The 16,138-nt window shown below is 39.3% G+C and overlaps 1 protein-coding gene across 4 annotated transcripts in view; it reads right to left on the reverse strand.

The window, feature by feature from the left end:
• The window catches only part of PDE4B (phosphodiesterase 4B), a 376,497-nt gene that overhangs the window by 229,497 nt on the left and 130,862 nt on the right, over positions 1 to 16,138 (reverse strand). The window lies entirely within an intron of this gene.

Raw genomic sequence — 16,138 nt, forward strand, 5'->3', positions numbered from 1 at the left:
TGATAAACAGTCTGCACTAGAGCCTCTTTTATCTTATGTAAGGTCTCTCAGTCTGTAGAAGACCCCTAGATAATAGAGTTAGAAAAGTGCTTTTGTGTAAGTGGGGTGGATGAGGACTAAGGATTTGGTCCAAGGAATTGCCCTTTATTAGCCATTTATTTAGTATTTAGTATTTAATTAGTAGCCATTTATTAGCTTCCTGGTAATTCTCAGAATCTATACACAAACTAAAACAAGAATCGTAACAGGATTTCTTATTTCTCCCTTACAGAATTCTGGAATAAAAACACATCTGGTACTTAGGTCCATATCCTGACTATGCTGTGGTAAAGTGCCAGAGTCAGGCACAAATTCTGCCTTAGATATGAACACACAACTTCCACTGAGAACAACGGGAGCTGAGGATGCACAACTGAGGGCACAATTCAGCTCAGAGACTCTTACCATTGCAACCCACCTTGTTGGATCACATTAAAGAAGTTCTGTATTAAAATCACAAATGAGTTTGATTCCCCATAGTTTAAATTCCAGGGTATTACTAATTAAGAGGTCTCTTGGTTTTTGGTACTGTTTCTCTCCCTCTATGTGTGAAACTTGCAAGCTGCTAATTGCGTTAGTACATTCTAAGACAGAGTCTGTTCTCAAGGCAATTCTTTGTAATAACAACTACTCACACAGAGAGAGACTCAAAGCAATACTCTGTAACAAAAGAAACAGCAACCAGAGACTCCCCGCCCTTTTGTTGTATTCATCTTGCTTTGTTAACAAGTGTGATTAAAATAGAGATAGAGGATGTATGTGGATGGACGCTTGGTGTGGATAATAACTGAATGATCAGGGAGGTGCCAGCCTAAGAATCCAGTGTCCATCGGATGAAGAAGGCGTCAAGTGGAAATAACCAGAGGACCCCCGGAGGGCAGACTGGAATCCACCCAACAGCCTCAAGAATGGGAGAACCAAAGAACAACATAACATCTGGCAGCACGGAGCCGTCAGGAATGTGCTATCTGCTGATTGATTCAGCAACAGCATGATGAAGCAATTCCCATAGACTGGCATAGGAAGAAATTCCTATAAAAATGGACTCTAGAAAGTGAGAACTTTGGGGTCTGATTGTGCAAACCAACTTCCAGGAGCATCAGATGTGCATCTGACAAGGCCCTGCTCCCTCCTCATGTCCAGGCCACCTGGCCAGTGGCTTGGCATGAGCAACTCTAAGGCTGGTAACTATGATAACAACCTTGCAGAACCTGTGTGTGTGTTTGTATGAATGAATGTGTGAATAAATATGATATTGAATGGAATGTTATAGCTATAACTAACTGCTTACTATGATTCTCTCTGTATTCACAATAAATGTGGTATTTTGCCTTTTCCCCTTTAATAAGATCCTGCTGGTTTTTATTTTATTGGTATAACAACCTTGCCCCTACAGTATATTATATCTTCAGTTCCCAGGAGCATATCCTTTGAATTCTTTGGTAACTAAGGAGTCAGGGAACATATTCACCCTCTCAACTACATCAGCCTCTTCACTAACTTCCCATTCCTGTTCATTAATGGAGAAGACTCTTAGGTTGGATCCTTTATCTCAGATATACATTTATTAAATAATTTGACTAGAAGCTATTAAAACTATACTAGCAATTATCTTTTTAAATTAATCATACCTATGCCATATCGGGTTTTTTTAAATGCTTTTTTAAATGAATTTCTCTTACATCAAATCATAAATTGCTTGATTATGGTTCTGTTGAGAAAGCTACACAGCATTTATGAAGGATATTCTAGCTCAATATGTTTCCTAGTTTCTAATAACTTTTTCTATTACCTAAGCTCATTATTTAGTAATTCTTCTATGTCCTCACTTCATGCACCAAGGAACTTGCAAAGGACATTCCCTGCAACATCAGAACTCAGCTATCTTTGTAAACTTTTGGAGAACACTTTGAAATATACTGTGAAAGGCATCACTCAAACATGTTGTGTTGGCTATTTTTTCCCATTACAATTGTGAAGTAATTTGTTTGTTATCTTGCCGAGTTATTACCCGACTTAATAGTTGGATACAAAATTTAGAGCACGATTAGGCAGACCTTACTCAGAAATTCCATATATTGAAAAAATACTGATAAATGAAGTATCTGCTTATGTTTGTATTTTTTTAATATATATAATATTTTTGGACGTTCAAAAATGTTCTCCTGTGTATTACCTATAGGTCACCCTCGATTTGAGGATTTTTGTGGTCAGTCTTTCACGGATTTTGTTGAGCATACAGCTCTTTTTCTTAACATTTCATTATCTCTTAGAATCTTGTTCTTCCTTTGCTATATATTCCAAATACTATTACCCTATTATCTATTTTCAGATGAGAGTTTTTTCGTAGTTGATCACTCCTACCTCATGTCTTTTACAGCAGAAGACATTAATTAAATTCTGGAATTTCAGACATTTTCTTGACACGATAGTCGCCTCCCATTATCAGACTATCATTTTGCTCCACCATTATTCTTAGAATAATGAGAAACTGACAACCATGAAAATCAAATGTTGCATTTTATTGGCTCAATGGAAGCACTTTACGACTGAAATTACATCAGTCAATCCAGTTATCACATTTGACATAGCACCAACATGCTTGAGAACTAAATTATTTTTCAAATATTATTGCACAGGGCAAAGTTAGGCCAGTTTTTCTTTTTTGATCAGTAGAAAACATTTCAAAACACTAGTCTTAGAAGACATCCTTACTGATTCTTCGGCATGTCAGGTAAATAGTAGATGTTTTATTATTGCTTTAATTTGCCTAACTCTCTTCCCACTGTGTTTTTACACTACTTCTCTTTGCATTTTAGGCAACTTTAGGCAGCTAACAGAACTTGATGTCCTTGAGGCAGACAGTACAAAGTACCAAATCACATTTTTCTGGACTTTTACCCAATTCAGCATATTTTCAAATGTCTCATAATTTTCCAGTAATTATAAAGCTTCTTAGGGCTTCCTTGAAATCCAGGACAATCGAGAAGTGGAAGGGAGCGAAATATGATTTGAAAGTGGGAATCTGGGATGGTATTCCAGCAGACATTTTGGTTATAAATGATATATCTGTGTCTAAATTTCTTAATGTGGTAACCTGCAGTGGGAAAGCATGCACCCCAAAAAACCCTGTGCCTAGCCCAGGGGAGGAACAGACAGAAGGAATAGGGAAGGACACTTTGCCTGAATTGCAGGGAGGAGACACAATCCCAGGCAGAGAGACCCTCTCATCTCTTGCTGATAATTATCTAGTTGTTAAATTTCAAAATTGGTTTAAAGTCCAACCCTAACACTGAAATTGTTCTCAATAGGGCTCCTAATAATTTGTGGGGCCAAAACCTCTGCTGATGTAACCCCACTGAAATAACAGTTTCCACCAATGAAGAATTTGGCCAATTGTACTTATCCATGCAGGTTCGGGCGCTCATGCATTTCTGGCCTTCTGCTCAATAAAACTATCAGCTGTATTTAATATCATCCATCACACAGGGTATTAGAGTACTTGACAAAGATTCCAAGATTTCTTATACTTTGTTTCCCTAAATGTTATTTTCTTAAGTTTTATTCTCATCCTCTTCTTTTACAGTTCTTTTCTTCTACAGCTCTTTTACAGTTAAAATGTGGCTCGCAGAACCTGCCCCACCCCGCCATTCTCCACCTATCAGACCGGCAGGGGTGGGGTGGGGGACTCGGGGGTTCTGCCCTGCAGGGGGATGGTGGGTCTAGGGGCTTCAGCCCCTTGGGGGGCACCTGCCAGGGGACTCAGGGCTTCAAAAGCCCTGAGCCCTGGCCGGTGTGCCCGGCTCCTGAATGTCTGAAGATTAATCATATGCAGCTCTGAGGGTCAGTAAGTTTGGCCACCCCTGCAATATTCCATTAAGGAGAAAAAGACATTCTAGCCACATCATTTAGATGTTTTTCAATACATACACGTTTACAATATTAGTATTTACAATAAAATCTATCTCAGGGCAAAATTTTGCCACCTTTACGCAGAGTAAGATGCCACTCCATGGGAAAAGTCTACATGAAACTGAGGCCATTAGAAGTTACTTAAACAATCTCATCACAATCTTCTGCTGTTGAATTTTGTGCAAGAATGAAATGCCCAAATTTATTCAACAGGTGTAAAAGTGTGAGGTGACACTGAAGAAGGATCTGCAACATTTTTATTGGTGGGCATTGTTTCCCCTCACCAGCCTCTGCCATTTAGTGTTTTCTAAAATGTATTCTCCCGCTTACGCATGGAATTTTCTTGGAGTGGATCATATACAAATCACCTGAGAGTGTTCCATATAAAAGTGTAACATCTATAAATACCCCTTTCTGCATGTGTATTGGTGTTTGATTTAGTACATATAGGCAAAGAACGAGGAAAAGCTTATCAAAACCCATTTTCTGCAACCACATCTGTTCTCACCTGATCACACTCCCATCAATTTCTTGCTCTGGCCAGAGTCCTCTGCAATCTTGCAGCTTCCTGTCCTGCCTCACACCCCTTCATCCCTGTCTCAATGACACTGAAACCCTTCCAGATTTCCACTTTCCATGTTCCAGTTGCGATAACAGCCTACCCACAACATTATCCTATAAAAGAGTGGCTTCAACTCTGGTACTAAACATCATGGCTGGGCATAGAAGACTCTCCTCATCTAGCACCCTTTGCTGACAAATGCTTTGGCCCTGCAGTGGTCTGCTTCTTCTCATGACTTAGCCCTCCATCCAGGTCATTTTAAAGTCTCAACCCTTCTGGGGTATCAATGTCCCATACAAACAGGGTCCGCTCCCCTGCAGTCCCACTCTTCTCTCAGAGCAGCAGGTTCCCTGGCTTTCCCCGACAGAATGACAAAACCCCCAAACAAAATTTAGTTTCACTGTGATCTCCCCAACTGCCTGTTCCGGAACACCAAATCCAGGGCTACCGCACTGGAACATTTGCCCCTTTCCCAAGGCCTACCACCAGCGGTAACTTTTCTCCTACAGCTTCTCCATAGTTTCTTTCCAGGAGTGAGGGAACACTAACCCTTTTTCTCCTGGACATCTCTTCCCTGGATCCCTTTCCAGGACCTCCCCAGTAGCTTTTACTTCCTTCCTTTATGAAGAAGGCCCAGCACCTCCACAGCTCGATCAGCTAACAGACTTCAGGTGCAGCAAGGTGGGCTAACTGAGCTCTCAGACTTCTGTTATGTTAACCCTTTGCTCACCTGTGTGGGGCTCACACCCCTTCCAAAATAAGGGTCTCTGTTCATGAATCAAAGATTTAATGGCAGAGCACAATAGTAGGGTCACCCATTTTTAGCACATCATTATTGTTTTTACAAAATATACAGTGACACCAAATAAGAGATCATTTTATTCGGCAAAATCCTTCCTTCAGTGACTGCCACCCACATTGTAATGGTTACAATTATACTACCCCTTAATTACAAAAACACTCACTTTTTGTCAGGTCCCATGAATGAGCAATTAAAGAACATTTATGAGTACATTATTAAACTACAATAACCAAAACCAATTAAACCCAATCTTGTGATACACTGTCCTTGATGCTTTATTATTGCTTTCTTGGTAATGACCTGATCTGGTCAGGTGCTGAGCTCCTTCAACTTTCATTGACTTCTGTGCGATTTGATTGCATTCTGCAACTTGCAAAAGGCACCCAAAACCTCACACGTATTTCTTTACATAACATCCTATCAAACAATACATTGTAAGGAGCACCTACAACTCGATAGCCTCTGCTTCCTATACTCCTTTGATGTGGTCCTCCATTTAAGAGCCTATACTTCCCTAGGTGTTTGTACATCCCATTAATGTAAATGGGATATAGGAGTGTGGGAAGAGTATTTAAAGTTAGGAGGAATTATAAATATTTTACAATAGGTAACATTTATAAAATATTTAATTATTAGAAATTAAGTTTTAATTTTTTATTGAAAAACTGTGGCTTAATTTACAGAACAAAATCTTAGGAAAGAAACATTCATAGTGTCAGACGAAACAAAACAGCCATTAATATAAGAGTAAATGACAACTGTGTTCATAATAAAATACATAAAATGTAACTGTAAATGATAAAAAGGATGGTTTGAATTGGGCACAATGTGCTGTGCAAGAGGAAAAACAAACAAACAGACAAGAAATCTATTAATCCAGCTGATACCTAAGGGAATACATTTATATAGGTCTTCAGTAGGGTAGCACAGTGCAACATAAACAAATGAAAAACTTATTAGGAGATGCAATGCTATATTATTTTAAAATGTAGGTAGATTATATATATACACACATGTCCAGAACATTTGGAGTAAGTTACTTCCATATCAGTATAATTAACCCTCTATAAAGTGTGCCTTACAGAGTCACCCTTTAGTCAATGTCATAATTCAAAAAGAAAAAGAAACTCAAGGAAGGAATTATAATAAAGGAGATATGTACTTTAGTGATAACCATAAAGGAGACTATGGATGATATCCTGGCCCCACTGAGGTCAATGGAGTTTTGCCATTGACTTCAGTGGGGCCAGGATTGTACCATATTCCACACAAGTCCATGATTAATCATTTATGAACCCATTTGAAACAATGACAAATAACTGTCAAAAGGTATTTGCATTCTACACTAAAAATAAAAATCTTAACAGAATCGGAATGCATATCAATAAACCTCTCTCACTGTATATTCACTGTTATCAAAACAATATGTTTATCTAACTGCTCAGAGGTGAATTGTAACAAGCTTCAGAGAGAGAGGCAACTAACTGGAATTATCCACCAGAGTGGAAATAGGAAAAGCAAACCACATATACTTGGTGAAAAATTTCTGTGGAAAATATAGTGTTATATTTCAGTGTCAACTTTAGACATGTCCAATATATAATAGAATTGTTTCATTAAACAGTTAGTGTCAGAGTTTTGCAAGGTACTTTGCCTATTCACTTTATATGAGGTATGTTATGGAAACTCACCTCTTTACAAGAACACTAGATAGGGCTGCACTACAATGTATTTAGTCCAGAATTAAATCCTATTATATAAACAAACTGGATGTCATTTAAGGGATTAAATACTCAGTTACCAATTTATTTTCCTTTTGCAAACGCATGTTAAGATCCAAATATATACTTTTGCTTTCTGCAGCAGCTCATTATTCTTATACAAAGGTACAAAACCAGATAATTGTGTAATATTTCTTTAATAATGGCATATTGTACATTTACTAATATATGGAAGCAACTATGTTGCTCAGTTGTGTGGCCAACCCTATGTACACATATTCGTGACTATGCAATTATACATAAAAGGCTTCTAAGCGTCACTAAATGGCTCCACTCTTTTGTAAATCTACAGCGGCAATTCACTCACCCTCGCCTCTCCTGACTCTTGCTGACCCAGATGATAAAATGTTGATATTATAGAATCAATTACCAAATACCATTGTATGTTTTCCACAGATCTTGGAGGCAGTGGCAGATGTGAAGCTGACCAGCTCCTGTCCTTCTCCCGCAGGTTCATGGGATGGGAGCACAGAGAGACAATGTGATGCATGATGAAAGGTTTGTTCACATACCCTGTTTCGCAAACTGCTTGAATTTACTGGTGAGGAAGTTCCTGAGGAAAATGGGTCAGGGGAATTGCAGAGAGAATGTTCATGACCCCATAAAATCTATGGGCACTAACTGCTCCTACTTGGCATATAATCTCCTCAAAGAACTGTATGTGCAGACGGTTTTCCCTGTCTCCAGTTGAAGGTGGTGACAGTAGAATTTTACTTGGCACATGCTGGAAGTGGTTGTATGATTACAACACAGCAATCCAAACATTTCATGGTACAAAACAGGGCTTTCACTGGGGACGTTGGTCTGAATCAGTCATTCTCTTGTTGCTACTTGAGAATGCAATCAAAATGATGAACCATGAAGATCAAACCAAGTCAGCCCACTTATCTGTCTGCAGAATTAAAAAAACAAAAAAACCCAAAACACACTTATGGAAAACCATTAAGGCAGAAGACAGTTTTTTCACTATCATTGATTTATGGTAGATATTGCAAAGTGACTTGCACATTCTCATCAAACATGCTCATCTCTTCATTCTTTCCATGTTCTTGGACCTACAGTTCAGAAATAACATGGACACTTCCTTCCATTGGAAAGGAACTAGGTCTCAACTGGGGAAGATGGACTGACATCATGGGTGGAGTGTTGTGAAGTCTAGTTCATAGCACACTGCAGTTAGTATAGAGAGGTAGTGGTGGTCTCAGCTTCAACAATGAATTTGACAGCAACAATTAACAAAGAGTCCATTTGGGAAACTTGGAGGATTTTGGATTCATGCATGGTGCACCACAGCAAAATGAAACTGCATGGGCAATGACAACATAGAATGTGGAAGGTTATCTCATGATGCCTATGTCACATCTGACAACACTGGAGTGCTACTGAACTGGCAACTAAGGTGGAATTTGTGGCCTGTGCTAGCATACATGTAACTGTACATCAATCTGCCCAAAAAGCAGTGTCTACACTTAGCTTGAGTTTAGTGCACTAGATGCAACTGTGATTGCAAGCTAACTTGCCCCTACACAGAGAGAGATTTATTTTAATTACAACAAACAAGAACCTGCTGCAATGGAAGCACTGAACATAGGCAACTGCAAGAATGGTAGTGGGACCAATAGTTTAGAGACTCTTAGGAAAAAGGACAGGGAGAAAAGAAGTAATAAGGATGGAACGTTCCCCCATTTTCACAGCATTGTACACCAGCCAACTTCTTTTGACAAAGTACATGCTGCCTTTGTGAGTTATATAGACATCTGAGTCACTAACTTTAAGTTATCGGGGAGGGGAGAGTGAGGAAAAGGAGGGGTGAGGAAGAGCATATTTACTACTAACAGTGGCAGTTACCAGATACGTGTCTGTTTGTCTCTCATTTCTTTTGTTCTCATATAGCTAAACAAGGTTTGTATTCAGCTGCTTTTTTATATTGTCAAGGTTCCTCCCCCACTCTGAACTCTAGGGTACAGATGTGGGGACCTGCATGAAAACCTCCTAAGCTTACTTTTACCAGCTTAGGTCAAAACTTCCCCAAGGTACAAATTAATTTTATCCTTTGTCCTTGGAATATCCACTGCCACCACCAAACTCTAACTGGGTTTACTGGGAAACGTAGTTTGGACACGTCTTTCCCCCCAAAATCCTCCCAACGCTTGCACCCCACTTCCTGGGAAAGGTTTGGTAAAAATCCTCACCAATTTGCATAGGTGACCCAAACCCAGACCCAAACCCTTGGATCTGAGAACAATGAAAAAGCATTCAGTTTTCTTACAAGAAGACTTTTAATAGAAATAGAAGTAAATAGAAGTAAAGGAATCACCTCTGTAAAATCAGTATGGTAGGTTATTCCCTTTTAACTTCTTCATCATTGCTACTGTGACTGTGGCGAGTGCACAAGTGAGATTCCGGAATGCTCTGGCTGCACCAAAGACCAGGCCAGAATTCTATCGCTCCTATTGCTGCAGACGATTATCTTAATTATTACTATTTCATTTGTTCAAGTTCACTCACAGTTTCATAGAGTTGAAGGCCAGAAGGGACTGTTAGATTATCTAATCTGACCTCATGTATATCACAGGCTGTTAAATTTCACCCCCTTACCCCTATATGGAGCCAATAACTTGTGTTTGGATAAAGCATATATCAAGGATGAATCTCCACTCTGGCACCTCGAGTGCAGGAAGTGGGGGCCCACAAGGATTTTAAAAATTAATACTTGCCACTCCAGGCTTGTATTAAACTCCCACGGTTACAGCTTTTCTCTGACCTTGGCTTGGTAAACGCTGCCACCACCCAAATGCAACCCCCCCCCCCCCCAAAAAAACCTTTGAACCCAGGAAGGGGAGCACTTGGGAATTCCTCCCTCACGCCCTTTCACCCCCTCTCCGGGGAAGAGCTGAGAAAGGAACCGAAGGAAATTAGCTGTTGCTACCAGCTAATCAAACAACATGCACAAACCTCTTAGGACACCAAATATCCAATCCTGTTCTTAAAAAAGGTAAATGTTATTAAAAACAAAAAGGGAAAAAATACATCTGGAACTTAGGGTTTTTGCTAGATCTTAAAAGAAACAAATACAAAAAATTAATCACTCCAAATAGCTTTCTTGGGAGTTCAGCTTAAAGGTTACAAGCAAACAAAAGCATCTGGGGTTAGCACAGAGGAGATTCACAAGCCAAAATAAGAAATAAACCTGATAGCATCTAACTAAATGTTCCTTATCCAAATTATTTCTTCTAGGTACGGAAAATACTTTTGCATACCTGGTTCAAACTTTACACAGCATTGCTGTTTATAGCATCTGTGTCCCTAAAGCCCAGACAAAGGGAAAGTTTCTTTCCCAATTTTAAAAGTTCTAGCCTTCCCACTGGCTCTTTTGGTCAGGTAACCACTCCTTTTCTTTTACCTGTGGGCTTGTTAACCCTTTACAGGTAAAGCAAGCAGAGAACAGCTATCAAGAGGGATTTTACAGCTAACTGGCTGGATGGCTGTCCATCAAAGGGAGCTACCCGACCACTTTATTTATCACAGCATAGCTGCCAGAAAGACAGTGATCTGATGACATCAAAAGATGGAGAATCTACCATTTCCCTTGGTAGTTTGTTCTAAGGGTTATCCACCCTCACTGTTAAAAATGTGTGCTTTATTTCCATTTTGAATTTGTCTGGCTTCAGCTTCCAGCCATTGGTTCTTGTTATGTAGGGTGGATAAAAAAAAAATCAATGGATTTTTAAAAAAAATAAGATTTTTTAAATTTAAATTGGATTTTTTGATAAAATGCTTTCTGAGGAAAAAAACCTAAGTAAAGGTAGCTTTAATTAAGATACATTACAGCTCAAAGATATCTCATCATGGAATAGGGATTATAAATTCTAATTCTATAATATGAGACAATACCTTCATGTAATGTTTAAAAAAAGTTTTGTAAATGTGTTCCAATAGTTCATGGATTAGGGACTCAATTTTATGGGTCCCAGGGGCTTCTGTATAGATTATTTAGGTTAATCTTTCTATCTTCCCAATGGGACTCAGTGCTCAGTCTAGAAGATACCTTCAGAGATGCTTAGTTTTGCAGTTCTCAAACTGTGGATTTGTGTCTCCAGAAATAACATGCTAGTTAACAGCTAGAATGTTTTAAAATAAATAATATATCAGACATCAACCCTATTGTCCCTCTGCAAATTTGTTTACACAAGAGTCAATCCCTTACCTCTCTCTAAAAGTGCAAAGTTTCAAAAAGTTCAATGAATAGAAGATTGTTGGCGGTACAATAGATCTGGACAAGAAGAAGAAGTCTGGAGATAAATGTGAGAAGGGAGGGACAGCCAGTAGAAACAAAAGTGAAACTGTTTGAGCAGCATATTCCAGAAGTCTTAAGGTCTTTCTGAGCGTAGCCTTCATTGATTTGAGATCTACCATACCATTCTCTCACTAGAAGGGAAAACCTATCATGGCAGCAGGCCGCAAAAGAAACCCAGTTTGGGAATATTTTAATGAAGTTCCTCTACCTGTGGGAAAGACAGACATGCGTGCAAAATGCAAACAGTACAACAAAGAAATGCAAGGCCTGGTTGCCTAAGTGAAACAACATCATGAGAAGTGTTCCTTCTTAGGAGGAAGCTGTCTTGAAGATGATGAAAGGAACATGTCTGAACATGCAGGATCTTCAGGTTGGTAAATGTTTTTATTTCATACTTCTTCCTTCATACTTCCTTCCTGCCTGACTTCCCTCTGAACTATTCTTGAATTCTCATGTTTGAGCAAAAAATATAGTTGTTACTCTATGGGAACAGTATGGTAATAATAATTCAATAACAGCATTGACTTATTTTGTTTAAGAGAATCCATCCTCAACATACAGGATTCTGAAGACTATCCATCTTCGAGATCACCATCATTTTCCATAGTTTCAGAGTTATCTGCCAATGATAGTGTTTCAGTCACATCATGTATGTCACATAGCCACAGTATATCACCTGTAGCAAAAAGAAAAAAAAAATCTCCTTCATCCAGAAACAACCATAGATAAGTTTGTGATAAGAACCAGATGACAAAAAGAAGTAAATGATGAAAAAATTGTCCAGTTTGTTTATGCAACAAACTCTCCATTCCATATGATTGACAATCCACACTTCATTAACATGGTTTAGTCATTTAGAACAGGATATGGTCTGTGACATTGCACTCCATATGCCAGGGGTGGCCAACCTGAGCCTGAGAAGGAGCCAGACTTTACCAATGTACATTGCCGAAGAGCCACAGTAATACGTCAGCAGCCCCCCATTAGCTCCCCCCCCCAGGGCCTCTCCCTCCCCCCCCCATGCCTCCCACCCGCTGTGATCAGCTGTTTTGCACGTGCAGGAGGCTCTGGTGGGGAGAGAGGGGTACAGCACGTTCAGGGGAAGGGGCGGAGTGGGGGCAGGGTCTGAGGCAGAGCAGGGGGTTGAGTAGCGAGCACCCCCGGCACATTGGAAAGTTGGTGTCTGTAGCTCCAGCTCCGGAGTCAGCACCTATGCAAGGAGCCGCATATTAACCTCTGAAGAGCCAAATGTGGCTCCGGAGCCACAGGTTGACCACCCCGCCATATGCTTTATGTTTATGAATGTGAATATGATGTAACTGGAATATGCCTTATGCAAACAGTCTCTTGTAAGGTATCATTTCAAAAGTTTATAATCTACTGAGTATGTTCATCCTATTTGTTTGCATGTATTATTTCTATGTCTGAAGTTAGGAGAATAAGATATAAACTTGTATTACTGATGTAAACGTATTAAGTGGAAGCTATTAAGGGTGCTTCAGAATCAATGAGCTGTAAATGGCTCTGTTTACTTGCCCACCTTCCTGTGTACGTGTGGGCCAGCCCAGGAAGAATGGAGCCTGGGGTCTTACAGTGACATGTGACCATGTCACCTGATAATGAAATCCATCTTAAATCTGGTACTTTTCCATTTAGAAAGAGAGGTGTGGACCCAGAGAGACAAAAGATTCCTGCCTTGTGCCAAAGCTATAAAGGGGGTGGAGCAGGACAAACGGGGCCAGCCATGAGAAAGCCCCTGCTGACCACCAAGATGCCTGCTGAAACTAACAAGGACTGTACTAGGGGAAAGGATTGGGCCCAGACTAAGAATGAGTCTAGTCTGTGAAAGAAGCTTATTGGAACATCTCTGAGGGTGAGATATTACACGTAATCAGTTTCTTAAAGTATTAGGCTTAGTCTTGCATGTTTTTACTTTATTTTTCTTGGTGACTTACTTTGTTCTGTCTGTTATTACTTGAAACCACTTAAATCCTACTTTTTATACTTAATACAATCACTTTTGTTTATTAATGAACTCAGAGTAAATGATTAATACCTGGCGGAGCAAACAGCTGTGCATATCTCTCTATCAGTGTTATAGAGGATGGACAATTTATGAGTTTACCCTGTATAAGCTTTATGCAGAGAAAAACTGATTTATTTGGGGTTTGGATCCCATTGGGAGCAGGGTGTCGGAGTCAGGTAACCTGCAGAGCTATTTTCACTTAAAGCCTGCAGCTTTGGGGGCATGGCCTGGACCCTGGATCTGCGTTGCAGCAGGCTAGCGCCTCTGGCTCAACAAGGCAGGGTTCTGGAAGTCTCAAGCTGGCAGGGAAAATGGGCTCAGAGGTAATTTAAGCACATCAGGTGACAGGACCAAGGGGGTTCATGCAACAAACTCTTCTTTCCGTATGATTGAGAGCCCACACTTCATTAACATGGTTCAGTCATTAAGACCAAGATACAGTCCACCCAACAGAGCAGATGTCACAGGCAAATTGCTGGATAAAGTATATGAAAGAGAAATTGAGCAGTGTGTAAAAAGTCTAGAGGGTAAAATTGTTAACCTGAGTCTTGATGGGTGGAGCAATGTCCATAATGATCCTGTTGTATGTGCTTGTGTGACAACAGAAGAAGGGAATGTTTTCCTTACAGAAATAATTGATACATCAGGAAATGCACACACAGCAGAATACTTACAAGTAGCAGCAGCAAAAGCTATAACAAACTGTGAAAAAAATTCAGATGTCTAGTACGCAGCTTGGTCACAGACAATGCTGCAAATGTATCCAAGATGAGAAGAAATTATTTAGAAGAGAGTGAAGAGAATCCCAAGCTAATAACATATGGTTGCAGTGCTCATTTCATGCACCTCCTAGCCAAAGACTTCAGTGTTCCAGAAATAAAGGCTAATGTTGTTAAAATTGCAAAATACTTCTGTAACAACCACTTTGCAGCAGCTGCTCTGAAAAAAGTGGGCGGATCGAAGCTAACTCTCCCACAAGACATGCGATGGAACTCGGTAGTGGACTGTTTTGAGCACTGTATCAAGAACTGGTCTAATCTGATGACAATTTGTAAACAAAATCATGAAAAAATAGATGGCACTGCCACAGCCAACGTTCTCAACATTGGGTTTAAGAGAAAAGTTGAAGACATGCTGAGTACCCTGAAGCCTATTTCTGTAGCCTTGAACAAAATGCAGGGAAATAGCTGTTTTATTGCTGACGCTGTTGAAATTTAGAAGGAACTAAGTAAGATCTTAAAAAGAGAAATATGCAATGACAGAGTTAAATTACAAGCATTAAAAAACGAATGGGACAAGCACTGTCTCCAGCTCATTTTCTTTCAAATATTTTCAATACTCGGTACCAGGGTCAAACCTTAATGGCTGAAGAAGAGGAGTTAGCTATGACATGGACATCCAGCAATCATCCCTCCATAATGCCAATTATAATAAACTTCAGAGCTAAGGGTGAACCATTCAAGAAATATATGTTTGCTGATGATGTTTTAAAGAACTGGTGGAAGTCACCCAGAGACTGTTGAAGTGATACTATCACTTTTAACAGCAGTAGCTTCTTCTGCCTGTGTAGAAAGAATATTTTCTTCCTTTGGACTAATTCATTCCAAATTGAGAAATCGTTTGGGACCTGAAAAAGCAGGAAAGCTTGTTTTTCTTTTCCAGATTATGAACAAACAGGGAAATGAAGGTGAAGATGACTGAGTTAGCTGCAGAGGCCAATATTTTAAGTTTCTCATGTTGACCTGGCTGACATAGTCTATTTAATTTCGGGGTTTTTTTTTAAATATTTCATTTAACTATTTTAGTTAAAAACAATTTTAACAAAAACAAACCTGGTTTTAAAAAACTTGAATGTTTAACTAAATTCAAAAATTCATATGCTTGTTTTGTTAAAATATTATGTGTTTGCTGTTGAAGAAAAAATCAAGAATACATAATGATGATGTTGTTGTTTTAGTTAAATAAAACAAATTAAATGTTGGTCTCCTCACAATTATTAATATTTAGCATCATATTCAACGTAATCCACAAATATTAATTTAAAGGAATTACTTGATATGTGCCTACTAGTTGGACACTGCTATTGAATCTAACCCACCTCACACCCTCTTGTAAAGTTGGTAAAAATGCAGTCAGCCCTTTGATTTACTGCCATTATATATGCTTAGATTAAAAAAAAAAAAAACCCACATCTTCAACCAAATCTCTCTCATTACTCCTTTAAGAGCACTTAAATTTGTAGCACATTTTTATAGTCAAAATTATAAAAAGATTCCATGCCTACTTGGGCATCCACAAGGGGAAATGGTAAATGGTAAATAATGAAGAGGACAGGTCACTGGTATAGTGTGATCTGGGTTGCTTCGTAAACTATGCACAAGAAAACAGTATGTATTTTAAGACAGCTAAATGTAAACTTATACATCTAGGAATAAAGAATGTAACCCATACTTCCAGGATGGGGGACTCTATCCAGAGAAGCAGTGACTGAAAAAGATTGGATGGTCACGGTGAATAATCAGCAAACATGAGCTCCTACTGCAACACTGTGGCCAAAAGGGCTAATGCAATCCTTGGATCCATAAACAAGGGAATCCTGAATAGGCGTAGAGAGGTTGTTTTACTTCTGTATTTGACACTAGTGGAACTGTTGCTGGACTACTGCATCCAATTCTGGTGTCCACAATTCAAGAAGGATGTTCGTAAATTGAAGAGGGTT

This window comes from Natator depressus, chromosome 8 (genome assembly GCF_965152275.1).
Source record: "Natator depressus isolate rNatDep1 chromosome 8, rNatDep2.hap1, whole genome shotgun sequence".
Lineage (NCBI taxonomy): Eukaryota > Metazoa > Chordata > Testudines > Cheloniidae > Natator > Natator depressus.